The 12,691-nt window shown below is 36.8% G+C and overlaps 1 protein-coding gene across 4 annotated transcripts in view; it reads right to left on the bottom strand.

Moving 5' to 3' along the window:
- Positions 1–12,691, bottom strand: part of SIPA1L2 (signal induced proliferation associated 1 like 2) — a 148,029-nt gene that overhangs the window by 100,510 nt on the left and 34,828 nt on the right. The window contains exon 3 of one of the 4 annotated variants that reach the window (XM_065680267.1): positions 7,162–7,289. The exons of the other annotated variants lie outside the window; for them this stretch is intronic. The gene's annotated coding sequence lies outside the window, so the exon portion shown is untranslated. The remainder of the gene's footprint in view (positions 1–7,161; positions 7,290–12,691) is intronic. 4 annotated transcript variants of the gene reach the window in all.

Below are 12,691 nucleotides of genomic sequence, written 5' to 3'. Positions count from 1 at the left end.
TTGCTGTCAAGCTAAGAAAATCGTCATCAATGAAACTTCTAAGTGTCGTAATGGGAAATAATACTGGTTACAGCTTTATGAAAACCTTACTGAACACTTTCTTCTGCTCCCCCCTCAAAAGAAAACAAAACAAAGAAAAAAGATAGCTCAATCATTGTTCTATGGTCCTTTAGTATTAGTTAAAGCACATGTTAGAGAACATTCTGGAAGTGTCCGGCTGAGAAAATGTGCCATATATTTTCATTTTAAACTGGAAGAAAATAACTGTCTTCAGAATTATAGAGTAGAAAACACATCTTTCAAATATTCTGAGCTTGATCAGCAAGACTTCACTTTCCTAAATTGAAAAGAAGACTTCCTGTTGCATATATGCATTTTCCAGACAAAATCATCATCATGACTGTGGCTAAGGAATGCAGATTCAGTGTATTCCTTCCTGTTACAGAGGTATTAAATATAATGTCTATAAGCCTTTCTTGACTCTTAGCACGACGACAGTGGAGTAAACTGGCATTTTAAAAGCTACAGCCATTAAGATAAGTTTTTAATAATCAGAAATCTTATTTCTTTGCAACACTTTCCCCCACGCCCTACTTTCAGTCTTACCTCCTTCTTTGGATTCTGAAAAAAAAACCCACAAACCTTGTTTGAGGGGATGCACAAGATGATGGTGATATACGAGACTATAACTACAAACTGCCACAAGCATCTTTCTAACTGTACTGCTTTGTGATAAAGGGCCAAAAGGGAAGCATTTTGGAAAAATAAGTCTTAAGATGAAAATATTGAAATATTAAGTAATTTCATAAACAGTAATTTACCTTTAAACAGCTCTCTGAATACTAATAGGAAACAATATTAGGAAGTACGGAAAATAAAACTATGGTCTACTATTGGTGTGTATGGGGAATGTTAATTATAAATTCACATTCGTCTGGAATGGTTCACTTTCATAGGGCAAATTTTGTTTCAACTTTTGCTTTTAAAATCATGATTCCATAACACCCCATCCAATAAGTCAGACACTGAATTTTAGTTTATCAAATTCTGCTCCTTATGTAAATAAAAACGCTCAAATAGGAGGGTATAATTAACTGATCCAAAGTGTTCACACACAAGCATAGTAACGCAGTGTAGGCATTGTAAAACTCTGCCTCTGAATTTTATTACTGGCCTTGATTTAGCACAAAGTTTCTGGTCAGCCAACAAAACTACAGATTTATTTCAAATTCTGAATTTAGAAAGGAACAGTTACATTTGCTAAGTCTACAACTCTTAGAAAGCTCATAATAGATTATAGCAGAAACTATGTATTTGACATATAACCTCAGTAAAACACATTCCTTCTCCTTCTCAATGCATACACACCTACTTGATCAGTAAAATCACCAGACTATTTTTCCCCAAAATTCAGGACATTATCAAATAAATCCTATTTTCTTTATAGCCTAGAAAAATATTTTCCCCTAAACTGAACTCTGACAGCATATTTGTCAACAAATTATAAATTGCTGCAAAAGGTCTCAGCTATTTGTGTCAACATTATGTATGACCCTTTAAGAAAAGTATTCTTATGTATGTAATTCATAAATAAAGCATTTTCTACAGAATCTCTCAGCTTTTTTACATTTTTAAGCAAATAAATGTACATAAGAATAAAAAAAAACCAAACCCAAGAAACCAAGGCAATTAAAGATGCACTAAAATATCCATCCAATAAGTTAATATTTATTTCCACTGACGTGAATACAGCATGATCTTGTACAACTACAAAAGCTGTCTTTTGTAATGCAAAAGGCAATAATATCAAAATAGTCAGGGCCTTACTATCAGCTGTGATAAACTATTTTTCACTTAAATAAAAAAAAAATCCAGCCCCAAAGATATCCAGAATTTTAGTGAATGCTTACGTTTCTATGCAAGTGCATAGTTCAAAGCACAGGGGTGCAAACTTGCGAAGTAATCATCTAAAGACATATTTAGAAAAATTAAAAGGCTACTTGCATTTCAAGAAGGTCTGATTCCATGTGGCCTGCATTGGCAGTGACAAATTAGTGAACTGTAGCAGACTGCTCTGAGATTGGTGATGTAGGGGATGCACTAAAACTGTGTTTTAAGGAACCATGTAATTCCACCTGAAAGAAGGTTGCACAGGTTTTCTTATTAGTCTTATTCAGGAACCTGCTCATATTTTCTCTCCAAAATGTCAAAGCCATGAAGGGAAAAAACAGTGCCAAAATCTCATGAGTTGCTGTTTCAGAATATAGCAGCCTTTCATCACATCACTGATTAGGTTGTCCACAGCTCACTAGGAAGATTTCGCTGTGCAAATTTATGTTTAAAAGACAAATAACATATATACAGTTTTCCTTTCATTATAAGGATTTATTAATTTACCATAAAAGTGATAGTGTGCATCTGCATGCCATGTTCGCTGCATACACGAGGAATTCTTTGCCTCTCATAATATAACTCCCATCCATATTTACTACAGTGGTTTGCTTTTAATGCAGGATTCTGAGTCCCTTATTTTTTATCTCACGTCCTGAGGATGCTGGGCGCTTCTCCACTTCCTCTCTTCTCTATTTCCATATACTAGGAATCACATATTCAACAAATCATATCTGATTCAGGCAACCATTTGCCTTCTCAGATACTTACATAATGCTCCTTTCAAGGAGAACAAGCCAGATAGCTTAAGTGTGTTAGGACCATGACACCCTTTGGTCTGGAATTTGATTCCATCACAGATAACAGCTATTCAGGCATAGCTATTCAGAATGTAAACAGACCAATAAGGTGAATTAAGATGCCAGGCAAAACTAGGATGGTAATGGCTGTCATCAACAATTTATTTAACTTGCAGGCAGTTACAGAGAGAGTAAAAGCTAGCAGCTTTGCTAATCACCAACCAAAAGCTCCCCCACACCCACATACTCTTTCTGTTTTGCACACGCATCAATTAGTTTCTGCTTACTGATGCTTAAAGCCATCCTGGAAAACTTAGAATTAATCTGACCCCTTGTTCAAAATCATCTGTTGGTCACAAGTGATCTGTCTGGTCCTGCTAAGTTCAGCCTCTTACAACTCTTGAAATCAAAAGAAATGTCTTACATCATTGTCCTTCCACAAGCCACTCTCTTCATCTTTTATAAATATCCTTTTCCTTTCCAAGGTCTATTACCCTGATAGAAGTCCAGGTTTAAACCATGACACCAACATAGCATTTAAGCTCAACTGACTTTAAAAGCATGTTTCAGGTTCAGCCTTCTCATCTAGAAATATTCAGGTTCTACCTCATTCTACAGTTTTACTAATATTTTCCTCACCTGACTGCTTTGCCCTCTTTGATATCACTACTGTTCCTTTACTGTCGCTTTCTTTACCTCCGCATATTCTCTCCTACTTACTAAAGTATCACTCATCAATCCTTTCTATTCTACCAAGATGCATCTTTGTGATATTCAAGACAATCAAATGAGACACTGTACATCATTACTAGCATGTGTTACCTTACTTTCCTCCATCCTTCTTTCCAGGAGAGTAAAGGAGCTATGGGACTTCCATACTTACAGTATTTTGCATGACCATTTAACTGTTGTTTCATTTCCGTTGACTAAGGAGAGTCTGTACCTATGCTCAACATTTAACAATACCATGCACTATACTTGGGTGCTGATCAATCCATCTCCTGTCAAAACCAAGGCAAAACAAATATATACTTCAACGTGGCCTTAAAGTAAGCAAATAAGATACTTCAAACAATAGCCTAGAGAGAATTCCAAGGAACAGTCACCCAGAGAACACTCTGTCAGCAGCCCTTCTTCAATTACAAAACCTGACAACCTAGTGAAAAAAATTAGTAAACACATACAAGCTCTGAAAGATCCCAAATTACACTATTTCAGTATAGATAAATTGAGACATTAATATGAAAAACAATGTATACTTGCCTGTAGTACTACATCATCATTTTTTAAACTAAAATAATTTTTTAAAATCTATTTCACTTTTCAGCTATTATTTTTAGAGGAAATATTAAAAATATGTAGCCTTTGATGAAAAAATACTAAGAACAAAATACTTCAGAAACTGATTAAAGCCACTTGAAAGTGTTCAATTAATGTCTCAGTTTAAACACTGAGATTACTATGTAAAAACCTCACAGATGCATAGTGAAGCCACAAAATACTTTGAGCAAATGGAACACATTTAGAGAAACAAAATTATAATACCTGTATGAAGAGAATAACTGAAATAACTGTTCTTGATCAAAGTACGTTATGAATGCAAGAACGAAACCTGAAGATGAAATGGAAATGCTGTATTATTTTGACACATCTCCCAGGAAAACTGCATTTAATAAAAAGGAGCAATGTGTTTTTTCTTGCTAAAGACACTTCAAAAATAACTTTTAATAACAAAGACTAGATTTAGTGTTCCAGACAAAACAACTCTTCTACTGGTTAAATGAAAAGTGGAGCTGTATCTATGCTTACTGATAAAACATAAGAGAAATTATTAAAACATAAGAGAAATAAAGGCCTGTCAACTCATGAGTCAATCAGTTCTTCCATTCTGATAATCAATACGGAAATCCTAAAATAGTTGAAACTAAGCCAAATATTATATTTCACCAATAAACGCCAGTTAGATAGAACAAACAAAATAAGTCTTAGCAAGAGGTAGCAGACCACCTTTTTGGTCTTTGCAAAAATTTACAAGCAAATCTATAGACAAATTTCTCAGGTAGAATATAGACTTCCCCATTTGCCTTGTTTGATAACCCACTCCAATTTCAGATGAAAATGTCTCTCCTATTTGAATGGACTCATTCTAGTACCAACTGCACATAAGGGACCTTCTTGTATGCAGGAACCAATCAAGGGAGAATTCTAGAAGTGAAACATTCGTTACTGCTGCGTTTTCACCAAGAACATAATTTCCTTCAAAGACTGTATAAGCAGATAATATTATGGCTGCTGTAAGGCCATGCACTTCACCAGAAATACCTGTCAACTCATCTAATGTAAAGCAATGAGTCCATGTAATTCCCTCCCAACTACTTAAACTAGAGTAAGTTATTTAAAATAACTAAAACTAATGGTTAACTTTAAAAAAATGCATCAGTAGTTTAATGTTGTCTTACAGCATTATTAGAACTTTATACTTAGACAAAACCAGTTAATACCTGAAAATCAATAAATGGGTCCTCTAAATGCAACAATTCTTTACATATTTGGTGCTCAAACAAGACATAACTTGAAAGAGTATTTGCTGAATTTCTTAATTTTTAATATATTTCAATAAACCTGATTTTTAAAGCAGGCATCAGCAGCAATATGAATCAGAAGAATGCACATTATTAAAAAACATACAAAAAATTGAATGCAAGCTACCTATATGTGATTAATTGTTCCTACACACACAATGACTCTACATTAGAACGCAACAGAATTCAATACACCATGAAAACCGCTTTGCACATACAAAAAGGTTGGGTAAAACTACTATAGTAGCATATTGTGTTTAAGCTAAACAAGACAGGCATTATATCCATTGAACTCTACAGAACCCCACTGACAGTGTGAAGTGACAAGGGAAAGAGTGCACATTAACATAAAAATTCTGAGTCCGCTGGAGAAAAGCGGCTTTGTGGAAAGCTGTAGAACTGAACTACAAATACAGAAAAAAAATCCAGAGCAGCCACACATTCCAACACAGTAACTATGCTCCTACCCTGAAATACTCTAAAGGAACTGAATTTGAGTTTGGTTTTTGCTGGTAGTGTTTGTGTTGGGATTTATTTTGTCCATGGGGTTTTCCTATTTGTTTGGCTTTGGGTTTTTTGGGGTGTGCTGTTTTTAGAAAAAAAGTTATTTTAATTAAAAAAAATTTACTACAGTCTGCCCAATTTGCAGCTTGTTTTCTAAGTAACATTTATAACCATGTATTCCTGCTGTATTGCAGTATGAGAGGCTTGTAAGAAATAAGTTCTCACTTCTCTGTTTAACACAGGGAAATAAATTAAATCTTACTGCAATAAGTCTACAAAACAGAACCTCAGCAATCAACATCACAATGAACACCAAGCAACTGGCTGCTCTGAAGTGGGGAAGCATCTAAAGGAAAGTTTTCAGATCTCCACTTCATCCTCACCAAATACAGAAGCACTCAGAAACCAAAATATTCATGAAACAGGCAAGAAAATATATTCCCAGTTTTAGCTATCATCAACATCTAACAGTTGCAGAGAGGACAATGAAAAGAGATCCTGAGTCTGGGAAATGAACGTGTAGGCAGTCCTTTTCTGCAAATGTTTGCTCCAGAGAAGGAATGAGTACCACTTGACAGGCCACATATGTGGTCAACTGAGAGATTTTTTGAACATGAACCAAAATCAGATGTCTTCCAATTCAATTAATAAGTAGATTTCATAACCATTGACTAAAGAAGGCAGCATGGAATCCTCAGAATAAACTGTGAATGATAGCTGCAAAGTTTTGTCCACAGAAACAGACACTTCTATCCTGCCTTTGCAGGGACATCTTTTGTAAGGGAGCACAAGAACTTAAAGTGCTCAAACACAGCCTTCATAGGAGGTAAGGGATAACAGTAAGACCCCCTTCCATGCTATGAAACAAAGTCATTTTACAGCATTCAGTAATTTAAACATAGAGAAACATCTGCCTACAATGTGCTCAGCTCTACTTCTGCTGACTAGAGAAGAAAACACGAGTAAAAAACTATTTTAGTAAAATCTTCACTGGTTTAGCAGTGTGCTAAATATAGTTAAAAGAGATGTAAAAAGGGCAGAGCATCAAGGTGGTAACACTTGAATCAGAATAATGAAGGTTGTTGTCTGCATGCAAATCAGCAGGGTTATCAGGGGTTGAAAGGAGACAGCAAGTACATTCTAGTCAAAGCTGACATTTAGAAGTCAGTAAGAGCAAGGAAGAAAAAATAAAATAGAATCTGTCAGTAAGAAAGCATAAGTTATATATTAACAGTCCAGACGCACAGTTGGAGGAAGAAGGGAAAAAGAGGAAGGGAAAAGTAAACTAACTATAAAGAGAACTACAGAAGAAATTTTTTTAATAGGATTAGACAATTAAATTAAGCACTAGCAATTAATTCTGATTAAAATCACAATTTCCTTACCAGTGTTTCTTTCCCTCCAAGTCTATGCAACATCCCAAACAAATTAGTTTCGCAGTCCTTCTACCCATGGGCTGAGCAAGACTGGATTGCTTGATCCCTCAGGTTAGGAGGCACAAGAACACATATGCCTAAAATACATACCAGATATAAATGCATGCACCAGTAGGGCCAGAAGGTTTCATGTGCCAACTAAGCTCAGTTTTCTTTAGCAACTAATGTGGATCATGTGCACATAACCTCGTAGCCCAACTGAAGCAAAAGGAAAGAAGCTGTTTGACAATTATTATTTTAGGGAAGGTATAAAAGACAGGGGAGAGTATTGCATTAGTGAGTGAAACAAAGAGAAGTTAAGAGAATGATAAAGATCCAGAAAAGGGAGCATGGGGGTGACGAGGGGCACACAGTAGAATGTATACCCCAACAGAATACCCTCTCACACAAGCCCCCCATCACCCATCCACTGAGCTTATAGCCAACACTGTGGGAGTTGGTATGAGGCACTGATTTTTTTCTGCTGAAAGAAATACAAAGAAATTCAGTTTAGTTAAGATTTATTCCTATTTCAATCAGCACCAAAGTAATTAAAAAATAAAATAAATAAATAAATTAACCCCCCACAAAAAACATTATACAGGCTTTGCCAGGACTGAACTCTCATTTTATCCCAGCACTCTAAGACTCTTATTTCTGACAGTGCTCTACACAAAGGTGTATACCTCATGTGAACCGGAACAAAAGTCCTTATGTCCATACGGAATATTTGATTATGTTTCTACAAGATCTTTCTAAGATAATTGCCTTTATTCACTCTCATTTTAAAACTAACTTTTAAGTTCTAATCTCCTTGAACTAAAAGGAAGATTTCAGTTTTTTCTGGATGATGACTTTGAAAGTTCAGAAACTAACAAACTGTATCTTGCAAAAAGCTATTAAATATACACTGCAACACAGCAGCACCAAAATACTCCCCAAGTTTTCAATTTTTGCTTCAGAAATAGTCACAGGTATAACTTTGCTAGGTCCTATACTTTCCGTAGTCTTGCAGCTGTTCTACTGGCAACTGTCATGTTGTTCCTCTGTCACGAATGTATCTAGTTTCAAACTGTGCTTTAGTTCACTTTTGTTAAACCAGGAAACCTGAAGCTTCCAACAATGAAATAATTGCTTCAGTATATGTTCTAGAAACTATGCACACAACACCTCAAAGCAAGCCAAATGCACCTAACACAATGAAGAATTCTGTTTTAGTTTCCTGTGTGACCTTAATAACAACCAAACAAAAAAAGGCAACAAGAAAATAAACAGAGGTTCAAGACAAAATAATGTTACTTAATAAAACACACTTGTCGACATCATTTCAGAATGCACTATGCCAATTTTTATTGACATTTTCAGTTACTTCCTAAAAGAGACACTGCACAACCCCCCACCCCCAAAAAAAAATAAAAAAGCTTAAATTAAATAATAGCTTTCAATTTAACTTTGTAGTTAGATCACTTCTTTATCTTGATACAAAATGTCAATTCCAACAACTCATTATAGTAGTAATAAACACAAGAAGTTTCCGCTACCTCATGCAGTGACACCACACTGTAGTAACTTCAAAAAGAATCATGGTCACATACGCTAACCTGTTTGAGGAGAAGTATTTTGGACACTTATTTCTATTGTGTAGTATAAGAACACTGTTTTAAAGTCAAAATATATCAAATGCAAAGAGAGCCCCAAGATTACCTTACTAAAAGTACCATAAATGCTGGCTGCCCTGGAGATCAAGTTAGCTGAAATGCATACAGCTGTCATACAACACACACTCCTCCTCCTCCTCAGACAAAGCTACCAACTGCCAAATGTAATCTGTTAATTAGCATATGTAAAGCAAAAGGGCTAGACCATGACATCAGTTTATCTGCTCCTTAGAAAATACTTCTGAATTGAACCTGCAGCCCAGTCTGCCCTTCAAAATTCTAACAAAAATTGCCAAAGAGGAAAAAACAGAAGATGCAAAGAAATCGATTTACAGGTGTATTCTGAATTGCTAAAATAAGTAGGACATAGTTCTAATTGTTCTTTTCTGACCAAAAAAAAAAAAAAAAGTAACACCAAAAGATTGAAAAAAAACCAACAAAAAAAAAAAAGGGGGAAAAAAAAAACAACAAACCCACACACACAAAAAAATGAAACCAAAAAAACCAACAACCAACTTACTTTAGGGAAAGATGAAAGCAGTCAAAAAACAAAGTCACATTCTTTGTATCTTGCTTTTAAACACGATGTGAGAGGAACATTCATCACTAAGTAAGAGAAATTAAGTGAGTATCTGCGAATGCTGCTTTGCAGCCAACTGAAAAATAAAGGCAGGCAAAGTAGAAATAAGCAGTCTACATCTAATCTGTCAGTCACCCAAACATAATTAGCTGTTATCATCATTAACAATAATGAAGATCACTTTTCTACAATCTCCAAGAGACAAATGACAAAAGGAAGGATGTCACATACAGAAACGATGAACCTCTGCTTTCTTTGAAGGAGACAGTATATATGCTTAACAAGAAGTACATGAAATGGAAGCATGTGCTCCTGCTCCTATTAGAAATAACTACTTTGAAAAATGTTTACGAATTTAGTTTATATTTTTGAGAAAACTTTGTTCCTGCAGCAGACTTTGATCCTCAGCATTTGCTGGCATGTAGCCCTGCCCTTCCTGAAGCTGTCCAGAGCGGTTAATGTCACTGGTCTTACAAGATGACAGAGAAATCTCAAGACATTTCCAGAATAAAATCTTCCTGTTTATTTTTTTTAAAGTATGATTCCTTTCCATCCGTATCACTTTTTCCTATTTGCAATAAATTAAACACAATAACTGTATACAATAGGAAACTAGATGAAGTGGAGGATCTGGGAAAATTCTGTACTCCTCCTTCCCCTCCTCAGGCTGCCACGCATGACGCAGTACACACTCCATTCGTAATGAGGAATTTGGCAGGGCAGCAAACCAGGTTACTAGGCTAAATGACAGGAGCGAGATGGCAAGATAAAAAAAAAACCCTGCAAAAAGTCTAACAGCTAAAAGCTACAAAGTATTGTTCACAGCAAATTAATGACTTTTTAGAGGAAGAACAAATAGAGTACTTGTGTGATTTCTGATTTTGAAACTAGGTGCTTCCTCACCTCCTGCCCTCTTTACTCCCCCACCATCTTCACAAACGGACAGGGCTCAGAGTGTGCTGGGTTAATAACCAGACCAGGTCAGCCTGCAAGAGATTATTTTAAGCTGTCTGCATTTTTTAGATAGGAGTGGATGTGACAGGCAACCCAAGAGAAGACCAAATATAACAAGAGGTCATCCGTATCATATTATAGATATTTTAAGACTAAAATTCACTGAAAACAAAAACTTAGACATTCCATAGACAGGATAAAAATACTACAGCACAGCCAGTTTCACATAATTCAAAGCACTGATAGTTCTCTTTCAGATGATCTGGTTTGACCCTGAAAAAATGCTTCCAAAACCTTATTAAGCCTTTACCACCACCCCCCCTTAATGAACTGTACTTGAAAAACATTTTTATGTCTATTACCGTGCTCCATGAGCTAACTAACCAAGGAATTAACAACCTGAGCATTTCCCTACAACTTGATTAAGAGAGAGCTGCAAGTGACCTTCACTTAATCTTTTTAATTCATAGAATTTATTACTACGTTTTAGCTTTTTACTGCTGGGAAAACACACATCAGTTTCTCAGCTTTTCCTATAAATTTTCTGAGTCACACAGAATCACTGAATATCTGAGGTTGGAAGGGACTGGACTGCTGGAGATTATGTAGCCCAAATTCCCTGTTCAAGTTGAGCCAGACAGATTGGCTGCTCTTGGCCATATCCAGTCAGGTTTTAAATATCTTCAAGGATGGAGAATCCACCTTTCCTGAAAGTCTGCTCCACTGTTTAACCACCCTCACAGTAGAAGTCTTTCCATACGTTCAGATGGAATTCCATGTATTTCAGTTTTATGCCCATTGACCCTTGTCTTGTTACTGAGCACCACTGAAAAGACCCCAGTTCCATCCTCTTTACATTCTCCTGAAGTATTTATACATTGATGAGATCCCCCGAGACTTGTCTGGGCCAAACAGCCCCAGCTTGCTCTGTATGAGAGATACTCTGGCTCCTTAACCTTCTTTGTGACTTGCACTGGGTGCTCTTCAGTATGTCCCTCTCTTTCTTGTACTGGAAAGCCCAGAACTGGACAACTCCAAGCATGCTCAATGGCAAGACCACTTCATCTGGCAACAATCTTTATCATGCACACCATTAGCCACCTTTACCACAAGGACACGTTGCTGTTCAACTTGCTGCTCACCCAAATCTCCAGATCATTTTCTGCAGTGCTATTTTCCAGACAGTTGACCTCCAATACATGCTAGTTCATAGGTTATTTCTCCCAAGATGCAGGACTTGGTAATCTCCTTTATGGAACTCAGGAGGTTCTTCTCTGCCCATTTCAATGGCCTGTCAAGCTCCTTCTGGATGGCATCCTCACCCTCTGGGATATCACATACTTCTCCCAGTTTTGTATCATTAGCAAACTTGTTGAGGGCGCACACAGTCCCATCATCTGGATCACTAATGAAGACATTGAATGGTATTGAACCAAGTATTGGCCCCTAGGGTACACTACTAGTAACTGGCTTCCCACTGGACTGATCACCACCCTCCAAGTCTGGCAGTTCAGCCAGTTTTCAGTCTGTCTCACTGCCCATTTACTAAGGCCATCTCCCCTTACTGACCAAGCCAGCCATCTCATATTAGAAGGCTATCAGGTGGATTAAGCCCGATTTTCCCTTTGTGAATTCATGCTCATTACTCCAAGTCATGTTCTTGTCCTTCATGTATCTGGAAATACCTTCCACAATTACTTGATCTGTCACAGCTCTGTCAAGGCTGATCCATCTTTGCTTTCCCAGATTCTTCTCGAACCTTTGCTTTTCTCCAGTCCTCAGAAACCTTTCCAAATTGCCATGACCTCTGGGAGAAAATCAAGAGTGCCCTTGCATTGACATCAGACAACTTCTTCACTATTCATGGGGGCATCCTACCAAGTCCAGTTGACTTCTCTATGCTCAGTTTGTTTAAATATTGCTTAATCTAATCCTCCTCCACTGAGGATCAATCTTCCTTGCTCCACACTTTCTGGAATTCCTGAAGGCCGGTCTCAGCAGTGAAGACCAAGGTGAAAAATGCAGCGAGTACTTCAGCCTTTTTTATGTCCTTCGTTGTCAGATCCCCTAACCCATTCATGAGTGGGCTTGTATTTTCCCCAGCATCCCTTCTACTGCTTATATACTTGCAGCAGGTTTTTGTTGCCCTTCGCATCATTCACCAGCTTTAAGTCCAGAACAGTTTTGGTTCTCCCTGAACCATTTACAATTCTTGTATTCTTTTTGTTTCTCATCTCTCCCACTCTATTGTTCTGTTTCTCCAGTTTTCTCTGGGAAGTGGCTCCTTCACAGATGCATAGCTCTTCTT

The sequence above is a fragment of the Lathamus discolor genome, chromosome 5 (assembly GCF_037157495.1).
Source record: "Lathamus discolor isolate bLatDis1 chromosome 5, bLatDis1.hap1, whole genome shotgun sequence".
Lineage (NCBI taxonomy): Eukaryota > Metazoa > Chordata > Aves > Psittaciformes > Psittacidae > Lathamus > Lathamus discolor.
This window is presented reverse-complemented; position numbering and strand designations above follow the sequence as displayed.